We start from the raw sequence: 25,361 nt of genomic DNA, 5'->3' as shown, positions 1-25,361 counted from the left end.
ATATTTATTGCAGATTTCCAATTATCAGATACTTTTTGGTAGAAATAATTCATTGCTTTATTTTTCAAATTGGGGTACTTTGCAATGCTGTGTTAATTTCTGCTGTACAATGAAGTGCTGTACAATCAGCCATTCAGTTCAGTTCAGTTGTGCAGTCATGTCTGACTCTCTGTGACACCATGGACTGCAGCATGCCAGGCTTCGCTGTCCTTCATCATTTCCCAGAGCTTGCTCAAACTCATGAGTTGGTGATGCCATCTAACCATCTCATTCTCTGTTGTTCCCTTCTCTTCTTGCCTTTGATCTTTCCCAGAATCAGGGTCTTTTCCAATGAGTCAGCTCTTCTCACCATGTGGCCAAAGTATTGGAGCTTCAGCTTCAGCATCAGTCCTTCCAATGAACATTCAGGGTTGATTTCCTAAATTAGCCATAGGTATACATATGTCCCCTCCCTCTTGAATCTCCCTCCCACCTCCATGCCCCATCCAACCCATCTAGGTCACCATAACGATACCATTGCTGGTTGTTTGAATTGAATTCTAATTTTTATTTTTTATATTTCAAACTCCATCCATATCACCCGTCCTATAAAATGGTATGGGCTTCCCAGGTGGCACTAGTGGTAAAAAAAATCTGCCTGCCAATGCAAGAAATACACAGGTGGGTTTGATCCCTGGTTTGGGAAGATCCTCTGGATAAAATCCTTGGGTCAGGAAGATCCCCTGGAGAAGGAAATGGCAACCCACTCCAGTACTCTTGTCTGGAAAATTCCATGGATGGAGGAGCCTTGTGGGCTACAGTCCATGGGGGGTCGCAACAGTCAAACACAGCTGAACAATTTCCCTTTCACTTTCACTTTCTGGATAAAATGGCAACCTGCTCCAGTATTCTTGCCTGGAGAATTCCTTCAACAGAGGAATCTGGTAGGCTACAGTCCACGGGGTTGCAAAGAGTCAAGACACAACTGAGAGAATGAACACACACATAAAATGGTACCCCCATCTGTTGAATGTTGTGTAATCCTCTATGTGGACCTAAGAAATTGATTTCAACTCCCACACATTGGATGCCTAAGTATATGTAGATCTTAGACTGTTGTCAGGAAATAACAAGCGATGGAACAGCTGACTGGCCTTCTAAGTGGTCCATGATACCCCCTTTCCATGGTTTCAGGTTGTCTGCGGGATGAAGAGTGACAGCTGACAGTGAGAACAGCCCATCACAGCCTCCATGAAGGACCCACACCTGTTTTGCAGCTCACTGTATGCATTGCTCTGTTGCTGCTGCTGCTGCTGCTAAGTCGCTTCAGTCGTGTCCGACTCTGTGCGACCCCATAGACAGCAGCCTACCAGTCTTCCCCGTCCCTGGGATTCTCCAGGCAAGAGTACTGGAGTGGGGTGCCATTGCCTTCTCTGATGCATTGCTCTATCCATAGGCAAGCACTTCAAGTTTCTGGAACATTCCATATGTTTACCCTTCTGCTGAGAAAGCTCTCCAGAACCCTGTGCCCTCCTCATTTCACTTCACTTGGCTTACTCACCCTGGGTGGGAGCTCTTCCCTAATAGAGCACTTTGCATAGGATTAATTCATACTGGCTTTCCCTGGCTACGTTCCCAATTTTCAGCGTAGGAACATGGTCCTCACCCAGCATGCGAGAGAATGAGATCAGCAGCTGGAGTATTTGTGTCTCTTGACCTTCGTCTAACTCTTCAGAGAATTGTCATCTCCAGGCCTGGCAGCTTTTTCAGTTCCCCATCAAGAAAGTGCACAGAAATGATGAAAAAATATGTTTCTGTAACAGGTAATATGCTATCATCCAGAATCAGAGTGACCTCATTTCTGATGTTTGGAAAGTTTGGTTTTTTTTTTTTTTTTTCTAATTGTTTGACCTAACTATTTCTACTGCTAATGAAAGATGAAATTCCCAGTTGAAAGTCTCCAGGGAATTTGCATCCTTACTCCTTCCTGATACGTAGGGACTAAGCAATCACCTGCGCAGTCATCAAGGGTACATGTCTCTGTCCATCTGTTCATGGCCCCATGCAGGACTTAGAAAAGAACAAATGACAGACACAGTCCTGCCCAGCAGTATTCAGCCAGTTCTGACAATCAGAGGAGGGACTGTGTCCTGCTCTGAGAGCTCACCTCGTGTTCCACCACACAGTCTCCAAAATGGGGATGGACGTCCTTTAAAAGAAAAACAGAAAACAAAACAGGAATCAGTTTAACTCATTAATTTTATTTATTTATCGTTTGGCTGTGCTGGGTCTTTGATGTGGCATGCAGGCTTCTCTAATTAAGACACAAGGACTTAGTTGCTCCACACCATGTGGGATCTTAGTTCCCTGACTAGGGATTGAACCCACATCCCCTTCGAAGGCAGATTCTTAACCACTGGACCACTAGGGAAGCCTCAACCCAGGTGTTTTCTAAGCTGCTCTGTTCATGCCTGACTTTTCCCTTTGTGATCACTGTCCTCAGAGAGGTAGTGTGTGCACTTGGGCACTGATTTAAAATAATAGTTTTTATTTATTTTTTCTCTATGATATTCTACTTAACTTGTCATCCACTGAGCCTCATGTGCTTCACTGTGGTCATGAGCCCCCTTGACAGACAAAGGGCTGGGAAGATGAAAACCAGTAGCAACAGTTCTAGACTTTCTAGTTTTGATTTCTGAAAAACCTCTGCATGGTCAGGCAGCCTATTTTTGCTGTTGTTTATCTGAACAAAAAATCTGAACGGATTATAGAAGGAGCATCACCAAATTCTTATTTCCAAAGAAGGTGCTCCAGGTCCAGGCATTTCTGCATGTGAGCTGTGATACCCACTCTAGCTCATCCCTGGTTCTCAGCACTTGGCTACTCCTAGCCCGTGTGTTCTGTCCTCAAAGCCACCACCTCCAGGAAGCCCTTCAAAACCCCTTCCTCTGGATTAGGCACCTCCTCTGTGTGATCTGGCAACTCTTAGTGACTTGCTCATTGAGGTTCTTATTGCACTTTCCAACAATTTCATGTGGGATTGTCAGTCTCCCCAGAAGTTCTTCAGTTGGTTGGCCGTGTTTTTTTGCTTTTATCATTGTGTTTCTTGTCATCAACAAGAAATATTCGTGTTCCATATGTATTTGATAATTTAAAACACATAATATACATTTGATAAAAAGTCTGTTTCTTCTTCCTCAGTTTTTATTTAGTATCACAATAAACTGTGGAAAATTCTGAAAGAGATGGGAATACCAGACCACCTGACCTGCCTCTTGAGAAACCTATATGCAGGTCAGGAAGCAACAGTTAGAATTGGACATGGAACAACAGACTGGTTCCAAATAGGAAAAGGAATACGTCAAGGCTGTATGTTGTCACCCTGCTTATTTAATGTATATGCAGAGTACATCATGAGAAACGCTGGACTAGAAGAAACACAAGCTGGAATCAAGATTGCCGGGAGAAATATCAGTAACCTCAGATATGCAGATGACACCACCCTTATGGCAGAAAGTGAAGAGGAATGAAAAAGCCTCTTGATGAAAGTGAAAGTGGAGAGTGAAAAAGTTGGCTTAAAGCTCAACATTCAGAAGACGAAGATCATGACATCTGGTCTCATCACTTCATGGGAAATAGATGGGGAAACAGTGTCAGACTTTATTTTTGGGGGCTCCAAAATCACTGCAGATGGTGACTGCAGCCATGAAATTAAAAGACACTCACTCCTTGGAAGGAAAGTTATGACCAACACAGATAGCATATTGAAAAGCAGAGACATTACTTGGCCAACAAAGGTCTGTCTAGTCAAGGCTATGGTTTTTCCAATAGTCATGTATGGATGTGAGAGGTGGACTGTGAAGAAGGCTGAGCGCCGAAGAATTGATGCTTTTGAACTGTGGTGTTGGAGAAGACTCTTGAGAGTCCCTTGGACTTCAAGGAGATCCAACCAGTCCATTCTGAAGGAGATCAGCCCTGGGATTTCTTTGGAAGGAATGATGCTGAAGCTGAAACTCCAGTACTTTGGCCACCTCATGCAAAGAGTTGACTCATTGGAAAAGACTCTGATGCTGGGAGGGATTGGGGGCAGGAGGAGAAGGGGACGACAGAGGATGAGATGGCTGGATGGCATCACCGACTCGATGGACATGAGTCTGAGTGAACTCCGGGAGTTGGTGAGGGACAGGGAGGCCTGGCGTGCTGTGGTCCATGGGGTCGCAAAGAGTCGGACACGTCTGAGCGACTGAACTGAACTGAAAGATAAAAGAATGAAAGCTTCTTGCCATTAATGTTTTTACAAAAAATGAAAAGTCTGTTTAAGTTAAAAGTACATTATGAAATATAATGAAGCTCCAAATGTTCACAGAAAATGGCTGAACTAGATGGCTCATCTCCTGATGATTTAGAAAAAGTACCGTAGAATGTTAGATGAGAAAACAGAGGACAGAAACACAGGAACCAAATGAAAGTATAAATTTTTCAGTCTTGTGATGTGTATGTGTGAGATAAAGCTGCATGTACACAACCACACACGATGACAAGAAAGCTTTCTCTTTTCTCAAATAAATTTCAGTCTCATTGGGCATGAATTCAGCATTCAAGGGGTGATTACTGGAGAAAGAAACCATTTCTTATTAGTTTAACTCAGAGGATTTCAATATAATAATTATAAATCATTTTGGTACAAACATCTTGACTTCTTCACAGATAAACAGAAGACAATAAATATAAAATATGAATAATGCTGGATTTAAAAGACTACAAGACAAAATAAAATTCTTAATTTTGAAGAGTTGATATTCATATACTGTTAGTCAAAATTTGTGTGAAATAATTATAGCTAATGAATTATTCAATAAAAATGAAAAGTATAAGAGTTTCTAAGGATCTATAATTTAAAAATAAAGGATGTTAACTTAGCAAGACTTAATTATTTCATTAAATATTTAAAAGTGAAGTATGTCCTAAATTGCATGTGGAATTTAAATGTTTCTATTTTAAGAAGTACATAATTATTTTGTACAAAAATATATTTTATTTTCATGTATGTGCTATTTTCTATTTTTCTCATTTGAGATAAATTAACAAATTCTGTAGATTGCATTGAACTTATCTTTATTTAAACAGCAACATAATTAATATGATACAGATACAATAAATATCTTTGTGGAAAATTTATTTTACATACTCATTTATATAATTATTATATATAATGGTTAATACCACCGATATTTTTCTAAGACATTTGTCCACATTTACTAGTAATTTGTTTAGCATAATGTAATAATGATACATTGACATGTTTACCCAAACTCAAATTTTCTGTATTGCTATGTAGTAAGCACACAGCTTAGTGATTATGATCACTGTATCATTTTTGAATAGGAGGCTAGAGGAATTATTTGCAGACATAAAATATAACGGTCTATTTGCTTCTGTTGCATGTGAGACTTTTTCCTCAGCTATGTCTCTAGGCAAAGTTAACACCATGACTTTTTAAAGCAATTTTTAATATTAACTTTAAGAATCTATAAAATTCTCTCACCTATACACAAACACAAGTGTAAAAAAATAAAGGATGATCTCTTCATTCAGGAAAAGAATTATTTTATTAGATATAAAGATACATAACACCTAATTCCTTTAAAATTTATCTTTTTAAAGTATACTGGAAATCTACATACATTCAAGGATGCTGTACGTGTGCTCAGTCTCTCAGTTGTATTCGACTCTTTGCGCCCCCAGGCTCCTCTGTCCATGGGATTTCCCAGGCGAGAATGCTGGAGTGGGTTTCCATTTCCTGCTCTAGGGAGTCTTCTTGAATCACATGGGAATGAAACCCATGTCTCCTGTGTCTTCTGCATTGGCAGGCAGATTCTTTACCACTGCATCACCTGGAAAGCCTGTTCAAGGATAAAAGTTGGAGAAGAAGCAGGTTAATTGAACAACATTTACTATTAAAGGCAGGTACCTTTTAAAATGTGAGTGGCATAAATGGAAAAAAGTCAATTAGCATGATCCAAGAAAGAACCCACCTGCCAATGCAGGAGACTTAAGAGACGTGGGTTTGATCCATGAGTCAGCAAGATCCTCTGGAGAAGGACATGGCAACCCGGTCCAGGATTCTTGCCTGGAAAATCCCATGGACAGAGGAACCTGGAGGGCTACAGTCTGTAGAGTTAGACACGACTGAAGCGACTTAGTATGCGAGAACACCACAGAAACAATTTTCTAGAGATCTTCCAGATTGTTCCTAAAATACTGTCCAAATAATTCACTATCTGCTTAGTCATTTATTTGTTTTTAAAGGCAGTTATTTGATGTGAGCACATTCTATGTTATAATCATAGGTGCAGGACTAAAATATATTTATGTGCAACTTTACTTTTTTATTTATTTTGGCTACTCAGCATGTGGGATTTTACCTCTCTGACCTTGGATTGAACCCTTGCCCTCTTCATTGGAAGCATGGAGTTTTAACCACTAGACCACCAGGGAAGTGCCATATGCAACTTTCATTAAGAACATATATTTCAACTTTGAAAAACAGCATGATTGCATAGCTTTCCTTTATCCGATAAGAGCAAGTCAGTATCCCCATGGGACTGATTCCTTTGAACCACTTCTATATTCATCCAGGTTCCTTCATGTTCTGATTTACAGTGCTCTTCAAGAAACTATGCTTGAGCACTCAAGACACAGTGCTCTCATAATTGTGTGCCACGTATTCAGCATACTGAAATCACACCCAACATTGATAACGCTCTCCCTCTGTGTACATGGGAGGAGTAATTTGTTAATGTTGTTCAGTCACTAAGTCGTGTCTGACTCTTTGTGACCCCGTGGACTACATTACACCGGGCTCCTCCGTCTTCCACTATCTCCTGGAGTTTGCTCAAATTCATGTCCACTGAGTCGGTGATGCCATCCAACCATCTCATCTTCTGTCGTCCCCTTCTCCTGCCCTCAGTCTTTCCCAGCATCAGGATCTTTCCCAGTGAGTTAGCTCCTCACATTGGGTGGTATTGGATTTCAGCTTCAGCATTAGTCTTTCCAATGAATATTCAGGGTTAATTTCCTTTAGGAATGACTGGTTTGATCTCCCTGCTGTCCAAGGGACTCTCAAGAGTCTTCTCCATCACCACAATTTGAAACATCTGTTCTTCAGTGCTCAACTTTCTTTATGGCCCAACTCTCACATCCATACATGACTACTGGAAAAGCATAGCTTTTACTAGATGGGCCTTTGTTGGCAAAGTGATGTCTTTGCTTTTTAATTCGCTATCTAGGTTTGTCATAGCTTTTCTTCCAAGGTGCAAGCATCTTTTAATTTCATGGCTGCATTCACGGTCCATAGTTATTTTTGGAGCCTGAGAAAATAAAGTCTGTCTCTGTTTCCATTGTTTCCCCATCTATTTGCCATAGAGTGATGGGACTGAATTCCACGATCTTCGTTTTTTGAAATTTGAGTTTTACGCCAGATATTTCACTTTTCTTTTTTACCCTTATCAAGAGGCCCTTTAGTTCCTCTTCACTTTCTGCCATTAGAGTGGTATCATGCCCCCAAAGTGGTCCAACAAGCATGAGATGTCTCCCTCATTGCATGCTTTATACCAGGCACCTGGTGATAGGATATGACTTGGTGATGGCTGACACAGAGTCACAATTATAATTCTGGAGGAGGCATTTTGAAAAACCCAGGCTTGATTCCTTCCCAGGATGGAACTCCTGACTGTTGGGTTCTCGTGGATTGTGATCAGACACTGCGAGGGGCAAAGATAAGACCGTGATGAAGTAATAGCTTGTGTGACTTCAGGCCCGGTGCTCAGAGGGGACGCTAGTGTCTTTACAGCATGGAGGCTCACCACACCTTGTGATCTTTACACCTGTCGGCACTCTCCCCATCTTCTGGCCCTTCTGGCAGATCAGCCACCCACTGGGTAAACATTCCAAAGCCTGTCTTTTCTTCTCATGACAAACTTGCTTTCCAAACACTATGTTACCAAAAGGTATGGGGTCCGGCTGCTCGCCACCCAAAAGCCAATAAATCGGCTAGGTGGGTGGAAAGGAAAGTTGGCTTTGTTTCAGATGCAGGCTTCCGAGGAGGAGGATGGACATCTGTCCAAAGGCAGACTCTCCTCCCTCCACCTCCGCCACCCTTTGACAAGCGGGGGGTGAGAGATTTTATACACAGGAAGGGGGCTACATGCAGAAAGAGCACAGTCATCTCCAACAGTTCAGTTCAGTTCAGTCACTCAGTCGTGTCCAACTCTTTGCGACCCCATGAATCGCAGCACGCCAGGCCTCCCTGTCCATCACCAACTCCTGGAGTTCACTCAGACTCATGTCCATCGAGTCAGCGATGCCATCCAGCCATCTCATCCTCTGTTGTCCCCTTCTCCTCCTGCCCCCAATCCCTCCCAGCATCAGAATTTTTTCCAATGAGTCAACTCTTCACATGAGGTGGCCAAAGTACTGGAGTTTCAGCTTTAGCATCATTCCTTCCAAAGAAATCCCAGGGCTGATCTCCTTCAGAAGGGACTGGTTGGATCTCCTTGCAGTCCAAGGGACTCTCAAGAGTCTTCTCCAACACCACAGTTCAAAAGCATCCATTCTTCGGCACTTAGCTTTCTTCACAGTCCAACTCTCACATCTAGTCATCTTCAAATTGATCACCTTTGATCTGACCAGTGTCATCTTGATTGTTGTAGGTACAGTTAATTATCAGTTCCAGGAGCCATTTTTTCCAATTTTTTTGGAAGCCAGTTCTTGGAACTGCAGCAGCTTATGTCGTGAGTACAGTCTTGTCATTATGTAGTTAAATTTCTCCCATCTGGGTTTCAGTCTCTATAAGACAGTTCACAGGATATGGCTGAGAATACTATCTATTAGTCCTTGACAAGGAACTAAAGGTTCTTGACTTTGCTTAATGACTGCATTATTATTTGGTCTCCTTTGACTGTTTCCTTTTGTCTCCACACATTCTCATTTCTCTGATTAGACTAATTTTTGACTAAGATTCTCCACAGACAAAAGGCAGGCAGAGAACATGGGGGAGGACCATAGGGTTCTCCTCTGTTCCAGCCAGTCATGATGCATCTCATTCATTTTTTGTGGCTATTCTACTCATGTGCCCTGATCTGTGTGCTGCTTTTTTAAACACATGAAAAGATGCTCAACATCACTCATTATCAGAGAAATGCAAATCAAAACCACTATGAGGTACCATTTCACACCAGTCAGAATGGCTGCGATCCAAAAGTCTACAAATAATGAGTGCTGGAGAGGGTGTGGAGAAAAGGGAACCCTCTTACACTGTTGGTGGGAATGCAAACTAGTACAGCCACTATGGAGAACAGTGTGGAGATTCCTTAAAAAACTGGAAATAGAACTGCCTTATGATCCAGCAATCCCACTGCTGGGCATACACACTGAGGAAACCAGAAGGGAAAGAGACACATGTACCCCAATGTTCATCGCAGCACTGTTTATAATAGCCAGGACATGGAAGCAACCTAGATGCCCATCAGCAGATGAATGGATAAGAAAGCTGTGGTACATATACACAATGGAGTATTACTCAGTCATTAAAAAGAATACATTTGAATCAGTTCTAATGAGGTGGATGAAACTGGAGCCTATTATACAGAGTGAAGTAAGCCAGAAGGAAAAACATAAATACAGTATACTAACGCATATATATGGAATTTAGAAAGATGGTAACAATAACCTGGTGTACGAGACAGCAAAAGAGACACTGATGTATAGAACAGTCTTATGGACTCTGTGGGAGAGGGAGAGGGTGGGAAGATTTGGGAGAGTGACATTGAAACATGTAGAATATCATGTAAGAAACGAGTTGCCAGTCCAGGTTCAATGCGCGATACTGGATGCTTGGGGCTGGTGCACTGGGACGACCCAGAGGGATGGTGTGGGGAGGGAGGAGGGAGGAGGGTTCAGGATGGGGAACACATGTACGCCTGTGGCGGATTCATTTTGATATTTGGCAAAACTAATACAATTATGTAAAGTTTAAAAATAAAATAAAATTAAAAAAAAATAAATTTTTTATTGACGTGTAGTTGCTTTACAATTTTGTGTTGGTTTCAGGTGTACGACAACGTGAGTCAGCTATGAGTATACATACTCCCCCTCTCTCCTGTGCCTCCCCCGCCCCATCCCCACTCCTCATCCCCCGCTCTAGGTCATCACAGAGCACCAGGCTGAGCTCCCTGTGCTATAGAGTAGCTTCCCACTAGCTGTCTGTTTTACACATGGCTGTGTATATATGTCAGTGCTCCCCTCTGAACTGGCCCCACCCTCTCTCTCTCCCACTGTGTCCACAAGTCCATTCTCTATGTCTGGTTTAAACATTATAAAGGTATTTAATCAAATAAGGCATTCTTATCTGTTTCACTGTAATCCTGTGATTGTACTCACCAAGCAGTTCTAGTAAAGCAGTGCATATTATTAGGTGTTGTGTGAAAATATGCATTTCTAAAATATGTTTGTGAACCACACTGTGCTGTCAATGTAATGAAAGATTCTGGGATTTTATTTATGAAGAGGACTGATTAGAAATAAACGTGACAAAATAGTGTGCGTGTGTGTGTGTGTGTGTGCAGAGGGAGAGACATTAAGAGGGTAAAATGCCAGTTTCAGAAGCACCACAGAAGCGCTGCCCTGCAAGTTCATGCCCTTATTATCTCTGCCTCCTCTCTCCATCTCTAGTCTTTGCTTGTTCTGGTTTATCTTTCACACTTCTGCCACAGTGCCCTTTCTAAAATGCAAATTTGATCTTGTTTCTCTCCTGCTCAAGGTCTTTCAGGATAAAATAACACATTCTCAGCAGGCATCCAGCCTAACTTGTGCCATCTCTGGTTTATAAGCGCTTCTCTGGCCAGACCCAGCTCCCTGGGCCTGTGGGACCCAGCAAACCCCCGGCGCTCACCTGTGCTGCTGCTCTGCCTGACCTCCCTGCCTCTCGGGCACTTCATCCCTGATGATCCCGTGACGTGCCGATGCTCAGGGAATTGCAATGCTCTGTGTCTGTCCTCTGTCCCCTTCCATTAAATGACACACTTCTTGGATGAAAATTAGTTGCTAAGTGGTGTATGACTCTTTGCAACCCCAGGCACCGTAGCCCGCCAGGCTCCTCTGTCCATGGAATTCTCCAGGCAAGAATACTAGAGTGGGTTGTCATTTCATCCTCCAGGAGATCCTCCCAATCCAGGGTTTGAACCTGGGTCTTCCGCATTGCAGGTAGATTCTTTATTGTCTGAGCCACCAGGGAAGCTCCTCTTGAATGAAAGCCCTATGATATTTACATAATACTTTTGTTCTCAGGGTCTGGGACATAAAGTGATCTTTCATTTTTTAAAAAAATAGCTGATTTAGATACTTGCAAAGTATGTTCCAGGTAAAGAAAACTATCCAAACTGGGTCAGTAGACAACATATTCTCATAAAAACTATTTTCAGAAAACTTGTATCAGTTGTTGACAGGCATGATCTAGTTTTTATGAACATCTCTTTCTTCAACTGGTTTTCATTTTGATCTTGAAAATGACCTCTTTGCTCTCTTCAACTTTTGGGACTGGAATTTCTGCATGGCCCTCTCTTTTAAAAGGCTCATTCATATAGGAAAAGGCTACAGTATTCCTCTATGAATAACTCTTTGCAAGCCCATGGACTATAGCCTGCTAGGCTCATCTGTCCCTGGAATTCTCCAGGCAAGAATACTGGAGTGAGTTGCCATGTCCTACTCAAGGAGAGCTTCTCAATGCAGGGGTCAAACCTGGGGAAAATTTGGGGAAAATATTTGACCATCTGAGCCACCCTCCGGGTCTTCCTGGAAATTAGGTGAGATACAGCAAGTTGTGGATGTATGGGGAAGAAAAGCTGAGTGGGATAGGAGTGAGGAGACATATTTCATGGTGTCTTCTTGAAGGACAGGTGTCCTTATGGTCAGATAAAAGCCATCTGTACCAAGATAATCATCTGAGGACTTCTTATGATCATACTAGAGGAACATACAAAAGAATCTGTAACATTACTCATGCACAAGAAGGTCATCTCTTTGACAGATAATCTCATAGCACTAAGAACATCCCATTTTACTCTAAAGCATTAGCTGGAAAAAAAAATGGGAGGGGGGCAGCCAATCTATTAAGAGCCTTGGTGCAAATAAGAATTTAAAAACACAGCTTTTGCCTTATAAGCAGCTTTTTGGTAGTCTTTAAGGACAACCTAGCCTAAAGATCCTACACTTTTTATGAAATAAACATAAGGAAAGTGATTCCTAGGAATAGATATCACCAGACATGTTAGAAGAGCCCAGAGAGAAAGCATGAGGATTATACATCAGTCCTTTTGAAGAACAAGAGCTTCATCCCCCACAAAAAATGAAAAGGTGTCTGCTTCTCCCTTTCCACATGAGTAGACAACATTTCCTCTAAATATCAGTAAAATCCCAGCATGAAATAGATGAATTTGAATTTAAAATACTGCCGTGAACCAGCATGGGGTCAGCTGCTGACACGACTGTGTGGGGGTGCTGATGCTGACCTTGCTGATAATGGTGTCACCCCTTATATGTGTTGACATTGAGACTGATGGGAGGGCAGGTGGGGATGTATCAAAGGAACTGGCAATAATACAAAGTAACAGGAGTGCAGCAGAGAGTTGAGGGAGAGCTGAAAACACAACAGCTACGCAAGAACGTAGGGCAGAGGTTCTTACATCTTGACCCCTTAGAGTTATTACAATGCTGATGGGAGGCCCTCATGCACAGAGAAACTAGGAACAAATTGAAGATGGCAAGCAGTTCACCTTGCAGCCCCTCTCAGCCTCCAACAGAAGGAATTACGAGGCTGGGGCTCACGGCTTATTAAAGATACTATATTGCAAAGAGTCGGTCTTTTTTTTTTTTTTTTTTTTTGCAAAGTATCAGTCTTAATCACTAAGGGACTTCCCTGAAAACCGTAACTCATCATAGCAGGGTCTTAGGGCTCAAGGAGATGGGAAATAGGCAGTGACCTTAATGATAAATAAAAGCTTTTGAATGTTAATGAGTATTGATTATTTTCAGTATGGAAAAGTCTCAACCATCCCCAAATCTTATTTAGAATTTAAATTAGACAAAAAAGAAGCTTTCACGGAGGTTCACCTTCTAACACTTTGTAATGAGCATACGAGGGAGAGGGAATATTTGAAATACTTAACAGGACAAATAGTATATCCTGAAACTCTATGTACTCGCTCTTATTAATAAATGGGCAAATAACTGTTAACTGTGTAGTACTGCACAGTCCATAAGAATCTTTATGGGAAAAATGAATGCCTTATTTTGAAATAGCATAAGGGACTTGAAAATAATACTGCTTTATTTTAATTCAATTTCATATTAAAACTTCTAATTGGCACAGATTGCTCTACCTTAATTAGTTTGAGATACTGTGACTCTATTTTTTTTAAAACATGAATCTTGAGATTTATTTATTTTTAATTAAAAAAAAAATTTGGCCAGTCTGCAAGGCATGTGGGGTCTTAGTTCCTTGACCAGGGATCAAACACATACCCCGCCTCCCACCTCCCCCCCGACCCCCCCCACCACCGCAGTGGAAACTTGGAGTCCTAACCACTGGACCACTAGGGAAGTCCTTGATTCTACTATTTATTTCAGAAATAGTTCGTAAATTCTGCATTTTTTCTGAAATGTTGCAGAATTGTAAGGAGAGGGAGCCCTATAAAAATATTCAATCAGTAAAGGACTCAGTTGTAATTTTGTTCTCTAAAGAAAAAGAAAAGATTCCAAATAAATGTAGAGTTTGTGTTTCATGCTTTAAAATAACCAAGGTTTTGTGAAGAATTTTCACTATTTGTCTAATAAAAGCAGACCTTTCCAAAGTGATGTCCTGATATTTCCAAGGATGTTGGATTCCCTGGCAGAATGGTTGCATTCAAACATTTTAAATACATATAGAAAATCATTATTATTACTGCTTTCATCAGAAAAAGGTGTATCAAAGTTACAACCATAAAAACCAACAGCAAAAACTATTTAATTTGCAGTTTCTTTTATACCAGTCAGTTCCTTTCCAGTTGTATTCAACTGTAGCACTCCATGACTAGCAAATTGACCCCTTTTTTGGTAATGTAGTTCCTACGTTATCTTCAAGCATGACTTTCAGCCTAGCATTGTCCTGCTTAGTCCTTCCACTCCTCAGTTCCTTCGTTCACTCACAGAGGAAACTGTGTAAATGAGGGCCTCTCCCTCCCAGTCCTCCTGTCCTTAATACAATCCACACAGTCCAGGAGGACCGCTCAGGGCCCTGGGCGTGGTCCTTCCACTTCTTCCCATGGCTTACACACACACACGCACACAAACATAGATGCCTAAAAAGAAGATGGATGTTGGATGGAGGGAGCACTATAGACTGTATGACATCTCAGGATGCTCCTAGTGGTCCCGTGGTTAACAATCCACCCTCCAATGCAGAGGATGGAGGTTTGATCCCTGGTCAGGGGAACTAAGATCCCACATACGACGGGGCAACTAAGTGTGAGTGCCATACTGAGAGAGAAGCCTGCATACCACAAGGAAAGACCCCGCGTGCTGCAAGTAAGACCTGACACAGCCAAGTGAGTAAGTAAATAAATATTTTTAAGAAAACACATGAGATCTCACAAGAGCTCAGATGGTCTCTACTGCTTTGTTGGGAAAAACAAGAAGGGGAATTAAGAAATATATCTTTATGTCGATCAACCACACTCCAATCAATTTTTTGCAAAAGGAATATACATTTGGCTCTAAGAAGAAAACTCTGTGTGTATGTGTCTGTGAGTGACTTAACTTTGTTTATTAAAAAGGTTTCTGGGGAAAACCAGTAATATATATGTTTATAATTACTCAAAATTCTCCTGGTTAAGATTCTTATCTTATTCACACTTGTGAGGCAGATTATAGCATAATTAAAGAAGATTAACTAAGAGGTTGAGTTTATATTTTTTGTCTAAATTACAGAAGTAGATACTCCCTGAGGTCCATCAGCCACATCATTCTTTGGTAGGGACTGAATACCCTGATTTCTCATCTGGCTAATAATAATATAGGACCCCCTGAATCTAGGGCCTGTTATACAGAATGAAGTAAGTCAGAAACAGAAAACAAATCTCATATATTAATGTATATGTATGTATGTGTATATATATATGTATGGAATCTAGAGAAATCTAGAGAAATGGTACTGATGAACTTATCTGCAGGGCAGGAATAGAGATGCAGATGTAGAGAACAGACTTAGACGGAAGCCCACCAGGCTCCCCCGTCCCTGGGATTCTCCAGGCAAGAACACTGGAGTGGGTTGCCATTTCCTTGTCCAATGCATGAAAGTGAAAAGTGAAAGGGAAGTCGCTCAGTCGTGTCTGACTCTTAGCGACCCCATGGACTACAGCCCACCAGGCTCCTCTGTCCATGGGATTTTCCAGGCAAGAGTACTGGAGTGGGGTGCCATTGCCTTCTCCGAGACTTGTGGACATAGTGGGGCAAAAGGAGGGTGAAAAGAATTGAGAGGGTAGCATTGAAACATATACATTACCATATGTAAAACAGATGGCTAGTGGGAAGTTGTTGGGTAGCGCAGGGAGCAAGACAGGATACTCTGTGACAACCTAGACTGGTGGAATGGGGTAGAGGGTGGGGGGTGGGAGGTTGAAGAGGGAGGGGACATATGTATACTTAATGACTGATTCACAATGTTGTATGGGTACAAACCAACACATTTTAAAGCAATTATCTTCCAATTAAAAATAAACATAAAAAAAAGAAAAGTTGATTTTATGTATAATATGATCACTTAGGCCATTAAAACATTTCCAAAGAGGAAAATTTAATATTTTAAACAATTAAATTTAGTATCTAAATAGTACTTTTTTTATTTAAAAAAATAATATATAATCCCATCCTTGTCTCTTAGCAAATGGATGAATGTTGCAGAGGAAGCTGGCAGGACAGGAGGCGCCCGCAGACAGAGGTAGGGACAAGGGCAGGGAAGCACAGCTGAGAACACCTGAAAGCGTTAGTCGCTCAGTCCTATCCCACTCTTTCTGACCCCATGGGCTGCAGCCCGCCAGGCTCCTCTGTCCATGGGCTTCTCCAGGCAAGAATACTGGAGTGGGTTGCCATTCCTTTCTCCAGGGGATCTTTCCAACCCAAGGATCGAGCCCAGGTCTCCTGCATTGCAGGTGGATTCTTTACCATCTGAGTCATCAAGGAAGCCCAGAGAACACTTGGGCCTGGCATAAAAAGACAGCAGGCATATTGTTATGAGTTACAGCAGGCTTTTTCTTCCTCTCTTTTTTTCTTCTCCTTAGTTATACAAAAAAAAAAAAAACTACTTAGTTATTAAAAAAAGGCTAGATATTTACTCAATCAATCAAATTTTTCCTTTAAGAAGGATCATATCTCTTTTGAGTTTAGGATATTAATAGACCACTAATATGAAATAGTATAAAGCTATTAATTTCCCACATTCAAAGTTATTCTGAAAATGTCTGCATTCTTTCATCTTATCTAGAACCCACTGTCCCTCAACTGCATTGAATGTATCAAAGGACTCAACTTTTTTCTCCATTGGACTTAAGAACTTTCTCCTTAAAAAAATCTTAGTGTCATTGACCTTAATGAAAAAAGTTGTCAAACTCATTCTAGATGTTTCAAAGAAAATCATTTGAAGATGAGTGCAATGTCAATTTTTTTAACTCCCCGTCACTCGTCTTTTTTTAGGGAACAAAAAAGGTAAAGAAATGAATCCCGAGTAATGGAAGAAATCAGAAAGACGCAGCAGTGAAAATGGTGGGTATTTTAAATAAACAGAAAATAACCCTTCATGTGCATTCCTGGGAGTGGACTGTTTCATGGGTTTTTAAGTATTTTTTTTTTTTTGGTAGCAAACATCATAAAACATAAATTCTTAAGTAACCAACAAGAGAATTCATATACCCGAGTGGACATGAGAGGCTGAAGTTAATCATCACAACTTTCCCATCAGCCTCGGTGGGCACTTGGCCGCCACCACCCCCCTCCCCCCCCCTGCACATTATCTGTTTGACTCACTGAATCCCTGCAGCTAATGGAAGTTAGCCCCATGTTTGTTGTTGCCATGGCGACGCGATATTCTCAGGCATGTCATGTTCAGAGATCAGTAGCAGCAGCACGGTTGCAGACACACAACGGCTCTCAGCTTTTGACCATCGGCGGGAATTCACTCCGCAGTCAGTCTGTCAGGAAGGAAGTCGGTCCAGAGAAGGAACATCAGAGCCCGGAGACTGGCCTTTCCTCCCCCTCTTTGTCACTGCCAGGCTATTATCATTAAAATAACCTTGAATTCTCATGAATTCACTCATTCACAAACACTGTCAAAGAAGGTCCAAGAGTTCAAGGAACCCAGAGGGTCAAAGAGAGGACTAGTTTTAAATCTGTGCCTATTGAACCTGGAAATGACACCGTTCTTAGATATAATCTTATTCTGACCATGGCAAATCAAATCGTGCTGACTGGCCCCAGCGTCCGAGGCAATTCAGCACCATGAAAGGTGACTGGGAGCAAAGAGGTCACATCTTTTGTGGCACTGCTCTGAGAAATAGACACAGACATGTGTGGGAATATTCTACGAAGAATAGAAATCATCCCCCACCCTCCCAAAAGTGACAAGCAAATCCTGCCAGCCATCTATAAAGGGAGCCAGGATTCTATGCTCCAGATACATTCAGGTTTCAAGCCAAAGGTATAATTATGAGGCTTTTAAGACCTCAGATGTTTGAACAGGTCACAGGTATTGTGTAAGACATTCTTATTTGTATATAGGAAGTGATCAAGAGGAAGACAGTGGAATTTTCAGAGAACTGTTTTTCCTGGTTGGACATATGCTTTCTGTTAAATTATGCATCATTTGAGTGAGGCATGAACTATGCAGGTGAATCAGGAAATTTTAAAAATACTCCTGTAAATGTTGGTCTCTATTGTCCAATACAGAGTCTAGGGTGTATTATATCAACACAGCTTCACATTTCCTCAAGATTCTCTTAGTTGCTGAGCCTGGGTATCTGGACACGGCAGTAACCACTCACCATGCCGCCCCGAGAATTGCAGTGGAATTTGAGTCTATGGATAAAAATGTGAAATCAGAACCAAGACTTCCTGCCTTTGGATAGGGCACCATGGACAGGACCTGGAGGTGGGGGAGGGGCTTCGGAATTATTTTTCTTTCTCTTCCAGTATGCTCAAGGACCTTACGTTGCTGAATTTGATAAGAACTGATGGTTGGATGACCCTGTTCTCCTGTAGATCCCTGAAAAGATGTTCAGCAGAAAGCAACCTGCAGGGAAGGGAGCCTGTATTGCTGATGCTACGTTAAAAACGAAAGTGGTGGAGTCTTCTCTGGTGGGCCACTGGTTAAGATTCAGTGTTTCCAATACAGGGGGTGCGGGTTTGATCCCTGGTCCAGGAACCAAGATCTTGCATGCCACAAGAAGCTGGGGGAAAAAAAATCTAGCAAGTACATGCACACACACACACACACACACACACACACACCCCATGTGGTAGAACTTTGTTCTCTGCCTACGTAGCCCTAGAAGGGAATAGTTATTGAAATAACAAACAGTAGATTCATTCCATTATGGATATGATCATATGAACTTCAAATAAATGACATGAAATAACTCAGTAAGAGCATAAATGCTTAACATCAATATTAACAAAACCACAGGCTGTGAAAAATGTCTTGACAGACTTCTGTCTTCCAGAAAAATTAAGACATAGAACCTAGAACTCTAGGAATGCTTAATGATTAATCTGCTTTGGCAAAGAGAAGTCAATGGATAACTAGGTCTTTCACGAATAAAATGCTACTTTAATTTTTACTGTGCTATGAAGTAATCAGATCAAATGACACGTAAGGAGTAATATGTCAGATAGCATCAGATGTTACTTTCACTGGATCCTGGAATCAAGTAATATCATTGAAATAAAGGGAAATGGCTACAAATGAAGAAAAAAGAGAAACAGGTGAGAGATAACAGAGTAGAAAAGTTTTGAAAGGTTTGGTCACCTTCTAAGGTGACCAGCAGGGCTTCCCTTGTGGCTCAGTTGGTAGAGAATCTGCCTGCAATTCAGAAGACCTGGGTTCAATCCCTGGGTTGGGGAGATCCCCTGGAAGGGAAAGGCTACCCACTCCAGTATTCTGGTCTGGAGAATTCTGTGGACTGTATAGTCCATGTGGTCGCAAAGAGTTATACATGACTGAGCGACGTTCAGTTTCACTTTCAAGGTGACCAGCAAGGGTTGGAAGATACAGGACAGAAGCGACAGAGTGCTCATAGGAAACAGGTCAACCAGGCTAAAAACTCCCACCGGGAACCCAAGAAATGGGGAAAAGGAAGGCCATATGAATGGAAGCCATCAAATCCATTTCAGAAGATAATACCATGCCCACAGGAATACGCCTGAGGAAGACCCACATCTTGAGTCTCGAATCAGTATTACAGTTCAAAAATAAAACCAAAAGAGAAAAAAAAGACCCTCTCATTTAAAAAAAATTATTTATTTTAAATTCAAGGATAATTGCTTTACAATCTTGTTTTGATTTCTGCCATACATCAACATGAATCAGCCACAGGTGTGCATATGTCCCCTCCCTCTTGAGCCTCCCTCCCACCTCCCGCCCCACCCCACCCCTCTTCACTGTCACAGAGCACTGGATTGAGCCCCCTGTGTCATACCGCAAATTGCCACTGGCTGTCTATTTCACGTACGGTAGAGTATATGTTTCCACGCTGCTCTATCAACTCATCTTATTCTCTCCTCCTCCCACTGTGTCCACAAGAATGTTCACTATGTCTGCATTTCCATTGCCCTGCAAATAGGTTCATCAGTAACATCTTTCTAGATTCCATATATGTTCATTAATATATTGCATTTGCCTTCCTCTTTCCGACTTACTTCACTATGTATAATAGGCTCCAGGTTCATCTACCTTATTAGGACTGACTCAGTGTTCCTTTTTATAGCTAATATTCCACTGTATATACTGGCTCAGACAGTATAGGATCTGCCTACAATCCAGGAGACCTGGGTTCAATCCCTGGGTCGGGAAGATTCCCTAGAGAAGGGAATGGCAACTCACTCTTGTGTTCTTGCCTGGAGAATTCCATGGACAGGGGAGCCTGGCAGGTCCATGGGTTCGCAAAGAGTGGGACATGACTGAGCAACTATCACACACACACACACACACACACACACACACACACCACAACTTCTTTATCCACCTGTCAGTGGACATCTAGGCTGCTTCAATGCCCGAGCTATCATAAATAGTGCTGCAATGAACATTGGCAGACATGTGTTTTTTTCAATTATGAAAATTGAGGAGGAGACTGGATTTATTTTTCTTCTCTACCACTTTCTGCTTTATTCTTGGACTGAAGAAAACTCACTCAGCTGGTACAGAGGGACCACTGCCATCTACCATGCTCACAGTCATCTGGGAGCCTCCGCAGAGCCTGAGCCCAAGAGTGGCTTCAGGGAAGCAGTCATTGGCTAGATTTGTCACCCTGGACTGAGGGGGCTCAGGTTCCCGGGGCCATGAGAAAATCCTAAGTCCTGGCTGAAAGTCGCTGTAGCTTGTCCTTCCTCGCCACCCACTGATGGTGCCATGCCAAGGTCATCTGTTACTCAGCATCACTCATTTATCACACATAGATGGTGACTGGCTCAGTTGAGGCACTGTTATATCCACTCCTAAGACTGGTCATAATTGGTTCATATAAACAGTATCCTAATTTGAGGATACCAGCTACATAATTTGTAGGGCCCTGTGCAAAATGAAAATGTATGACCCTTTGTTCAAAAAAGAAAAAATATAGATTTTTCTTATGTCCATGGCCGATTTTTTCTTCTCTCTCTGTCACATTTTTTATTTGGTACTCCCAAGCACAATCCCTTGGACACAGGGGTAGTTCTAGGGTGAGAGCAGTCCGTCACAGCCGCTAGGGGTCCCACTCTCTGTATGCCCAGACCCTGCTAGGGCAGAAGGTGGCAGAGGTCACTGGGTGGGGGCAGACAGGTGAGTGGGCAAGAACCTGTTCTCGGGAGGTGAAGCCACACACAAGGGGAACTCCAAATCCCATGCATATTTTTTGTCCATTTCACTTAAGAATGCCCCAGTGTTCATCGCAGCACTGTTTACAATAGCAACAGGACACGGAAGCAACCTAGATGTCCATCAACAGATGAATGAATAAAGAAGATGTGATGTATATATACAGTGGAATATTATTCAGCCATAACAAGAACAAAATAATGTCATTTGCAGTGACGTGGATGGACCTGGAAACTGTCAAACAGAGTGAACTAAGTCAGAAAGAGAAAAACAAACATCATATATTAACAAATATATGTTGAAAAATGGAATAGATGGTCCTATCTGCAAAGCAAAAATGGAGACATAGATGGCGAGAACAAATTTATGGATAACAAGGGTGGTGGGACAAATGTGAAGATTGGGATTGACGTATGCACACTATTGACACTATGCATAAAATAAATAACTAATGAGAACCTGCTCTAGAGCACAGAGAACTCCACTCTGCTCTGTGGTGACCTAGACGGAAAGGAAATCCCAAAGAGAGGGGATATATGTATACATATAATTGATTCACTTTGCTGTACAGCAGAAGCTAACACAACACTGTAAAACAACTATAGTCCAATGAGAACTAATTTTAAAAATAAAACACAAATTCAAAGTTAAATTATTAAGAATATCAAGATGGAGTTCGCAGAGCATGAAACCAAGTTTGGGTCTCTCTTCTGAGCATGGAGCCCTGGAAGCTGACCATGCTTCTAATGCAAACGCTTCTTCATGTTTTGAGGGAAAAGAAAGAATGTAAAAAATTGCAATATTCTTCTTTAAAATGATTTGGGGGTCTAGGTCAATTGTTTCAAGTTTCTCAACTTTTTCCTCAATGAATACACACAGAAATATATCTAACAACACAATTTATATTTTTACAGTGGATGGAGGTACAAGGTTGATAACACTTATTTCTTCAAATTAGTCAAGTGCTATGATGTTTTAAAACCAGTTTAGAGCTTCATGTGGAAACACCTGCGAGCATCCATGTGGCCAATTGCTCTTTATCCTGTTTTGTTCAGATCAATGTCCCGCTACAGCCAGCAATTTTTAAAAAGTTGTCAAAATAATTGTCCCTTGATAATATCTACCGGAAGCATTTATGCTCTCATACATAAATTAATATAAGCCGCCGGGAGCCTCTCATGGCTGGAGTACCATCGCATCAGTGGTGTTGCTAAGAGCCCAGCAAAACAAGCAATGCATGTAGTTAGCCCAGGAATAAAATCATGTAACATAAAACAAAAATAAAGCCTGCTCTCAACTATGAGAGGCAGCACACATTTTCTCAGATTCAATCCAATTACTTTATTGTCCCAGGATTAAAAAAAAAAAAATCATCTCCTTATAAATGTTTTCTCAGGGTCATTTAGTAGAAGCATATTTATCTTCACTTTCATCCAACACAGGCTGCAAATATGCCCCTTACTCGACCCAGTCTATTAATTTTGAAATGCCTAAAGCCAAAACTGCCAGTGGAAGGAAGTCTTTCTGGGTTGAAGCTCCTACTGCTGGAATAAGGTAGCTGCTTCAGTAAAAATGCAAGACGCGTGACTTCTCTTTCGGGAAATGTGAAGCTTTTATTGAAAGGAAAAAAAAAAATGTTTTAGAATAAAATGAAACCAATTTCCTAATTATTGAGATGTGAGGTCTTTATTTGTCCTCTATTTTCGTGTATACAATTATGCTACCATAAATGTTGGCCCTAGGATTCTTACTCATACTAGAAATTTTTGCTGATTTCTCATGCTAACATATATTTGCTGATAAACCATTATTTCACTCAGAGATGCATGTGACTGTTTCCTCTGGGTACCACTGTCCTTACTCTCAAGAACTGAGTCAAGATTGGAATGGCTGCCATATTTCATAATTAATGTTAATGCCCACAAGGTCTAGAATGGCATGTTTTTCCTAACTAACTCTAACCCTGATATTTAGTTTCTGTTTTTACTTCCTCTTCTGCCAGGTAGAATACTGCTCTCAGAACCAAACCATACAGCCTTTATTGCAATTCTAATATTCCATACTACAGAGTGGTAAAGAAGCGGAGCCTTAATGGAGCTCGTCCACATGAAGTTTATCCAATACGAGGACAGTCCTCTTGCCAGGCTCAGCAGGTGTTTCTGCACCAGGAGTTATTTGCCTTCTGTTTTTCCAAGGTGGCAATCCCTCTGCCAACCTTTCCACCACTGCACTTTACTGTTTTGGATCTTGAGGATATTTTAGATTTCCATAGCTCCTTTTGGGGGCCTACCAGGTAGCTCAGTGGTTAAAGAATCTGTCTGCGCTGGGTCGGGAAAATTCCCTGTAGAAGGAAATGGCAACCCTCTCCAGTGTTCTTGCCTGGAGAATCCCATGGACAGAGGCGGGCTACAGTCCATAAGGTTGCAAAGAGTTCGACATGACTGAAGTGACTGACCACAGAGTCCATATTAAAAGAAATATTCAGTAGTCCCCTACTCTTTTATTCCCCCAGTTCTAGATACAGTGCTCAATACTGTTCATGATTTAGCTAAGAATAATAGTCAAACACAAAAATGTCCTGAATTTGAGAAAGGATGGAGGAAGCTACAGAAGGAATGGGGGCCGACTCTTTTAAAAACATTTTTTGGCTTTATTTCTGATTTAAAAAAAAACTGTATTTATTTATTTGGTTCTATTGTATCTTCATTGCTGCCCAGGGGCTTATCTAGTTGCAGCAAGTGGAAACTACCCTCTAGTTAAAGTGAGCGGTCTTCCCATTGCAGTGGCTTCTCTTCTTGCATGCACGGGCTCCAGGGTGTGTGGGCTTCAGCAGCTGTAGCTCAGGAGTTTAATTGCTCCATGGCATGTGGGATCTTTCTGGACCAGGCACCGAACCCATGACCCATGCATTGGTAGGCAAATTCTTAACCACTAGACCACCAGCAAGTCTGAAAGAACTACTCTTAAGAAATGCAAATATGTTAAAGAGTTTTACTAGCATGGACATAGCACTTTAGTCTCTATACTTCCTATTTTGTCTCTGTCAAATCCAAATCCTTCTCAGGTTCCAGAATTTCAGCACAAGGGCATCCCTGATATTCAGACTTCTCTGCTCAGTTCACTAAGCAAGTCCTGTTTTCCTGCATGGTGTTTCCCACAGCGGGTTCTGAGGGACAGTCACAGTCCCACGAGATGCTGTTCAACAAAATGTTTTAATGATCCGGAAACTAGGGGGAAACCTGAAAGCCCCCCCCCACCCCCGCCACTCTCTCGGAGATTCACAATACATGCTAGCATTTTGAGGACTCTGCCAAGCCCTACTGAAAAGGACCCTGCTTAAAATGTGTTTAACAGTTTCCTAGGACTATTTGAATACAGAACCCTTGTATGGAGCAACAACCAGGGAGAAGGATGTAGGAGGCTCTGTCCTTCAGGTAAAAGGGCTCACGTGCTTTGGCAGGGCAGTCCTGGCTGCACTCTCCACGCTCCGCCTCTATCTCTGCCCTGAACTTTGCACCTCATCCTTCAGCTGTGCTGGATTGCATCTTCTGACCACAGCAGCAGCTGGGCTCCACTGCCTATGTATTTTCTATGTGAAATGCTGGTCCCCCTACATCCTGTGTGGGCCCCTCCAAATGAAAGGCTCCCCTCACCTGGCTTATGGGATGCCCTTTGCTCTTCTGGAAAAGCTCCAGAGGAAGACCGCCCGTGTTTGAATCCTGGCCCTGGCATGTAAGTGCTGTGTGATGGAGGGCAGGCCACTTGACAGCTTTGTCCCTTCATGTCTTTACCTACAAAGGGAGAGTCAAACACAGTACCTATCTCTTGGGGTTTCATTGAGGATTGAATTATTGATCTGTGTGAAGAGCTAAGAGCAGCGCCTGGCACACAGTCTCCCTCAGTGAGCGTCAGGAACGCTGTAATCTCCTCGTGCACATCTCTGCCGTTCTATTACTGTACCATCATCATCACTTTGTGTTATGATTATCTCTTAATACCTGCATATTCACCATTCAAAGTATATTCAGCTTGAACATGAGGGCTGTAGATTATTCATTTTTTCCATTCTTAGTGTCCGACTTGGGCTTCCCAGATGGCATTAGTGGTAAAAATTCACCTGCCAATGCATGAGACACAAGAGATGTGGGTTTGATCCCTGGGTCAGGATATTCCCCTGGAGGAGGAAATGACAACCCACTCTAGTATTCTTGCCTGGGAAATC

General features: G+C 41.9%; 1 long non-coding RNA gene across 1 annotated transcript in view; it reads left to right on the top strand.

Moving 5' to 3' along the window:
• Positions 1-5,157, top strand: part of LOC147363665 (uncharacterized) — a 105,599-nt gene extending 100,442 nt beyond the window's left edge. The window contains exon 3 of the long non-coding RNA XR_015135973.1: positions 1,174-5,157. This is a non-coding gene — a long non-coding RNA (uncharacterized LOC147363665). The remainder of the gene's footprint in view (positions 1-1,173) is intronic.
• The last annotated feature ends 20,204 nt before the right edge of the window (positions 5,158-25,361 follow it).

This window comes from Bos grunniens, chromosome 11, assembly GCF_055505025.1.
Source record: "Bos grunniens cultivar Pamir isolate PY7600 chromosome 11, Bosgru_T2T1.0, whole genome shotgun sequence".
NCBI classification, from domain to species: domain Eukaryota; kingdom Metazoa; phylum Chordata; class Mammalia; order Artiodactyla; family Bovidae; genus Bos; species Bos grunniens.
This window is presented reverse-complemented; position numbering and strand designations above follow the sequence as displayed.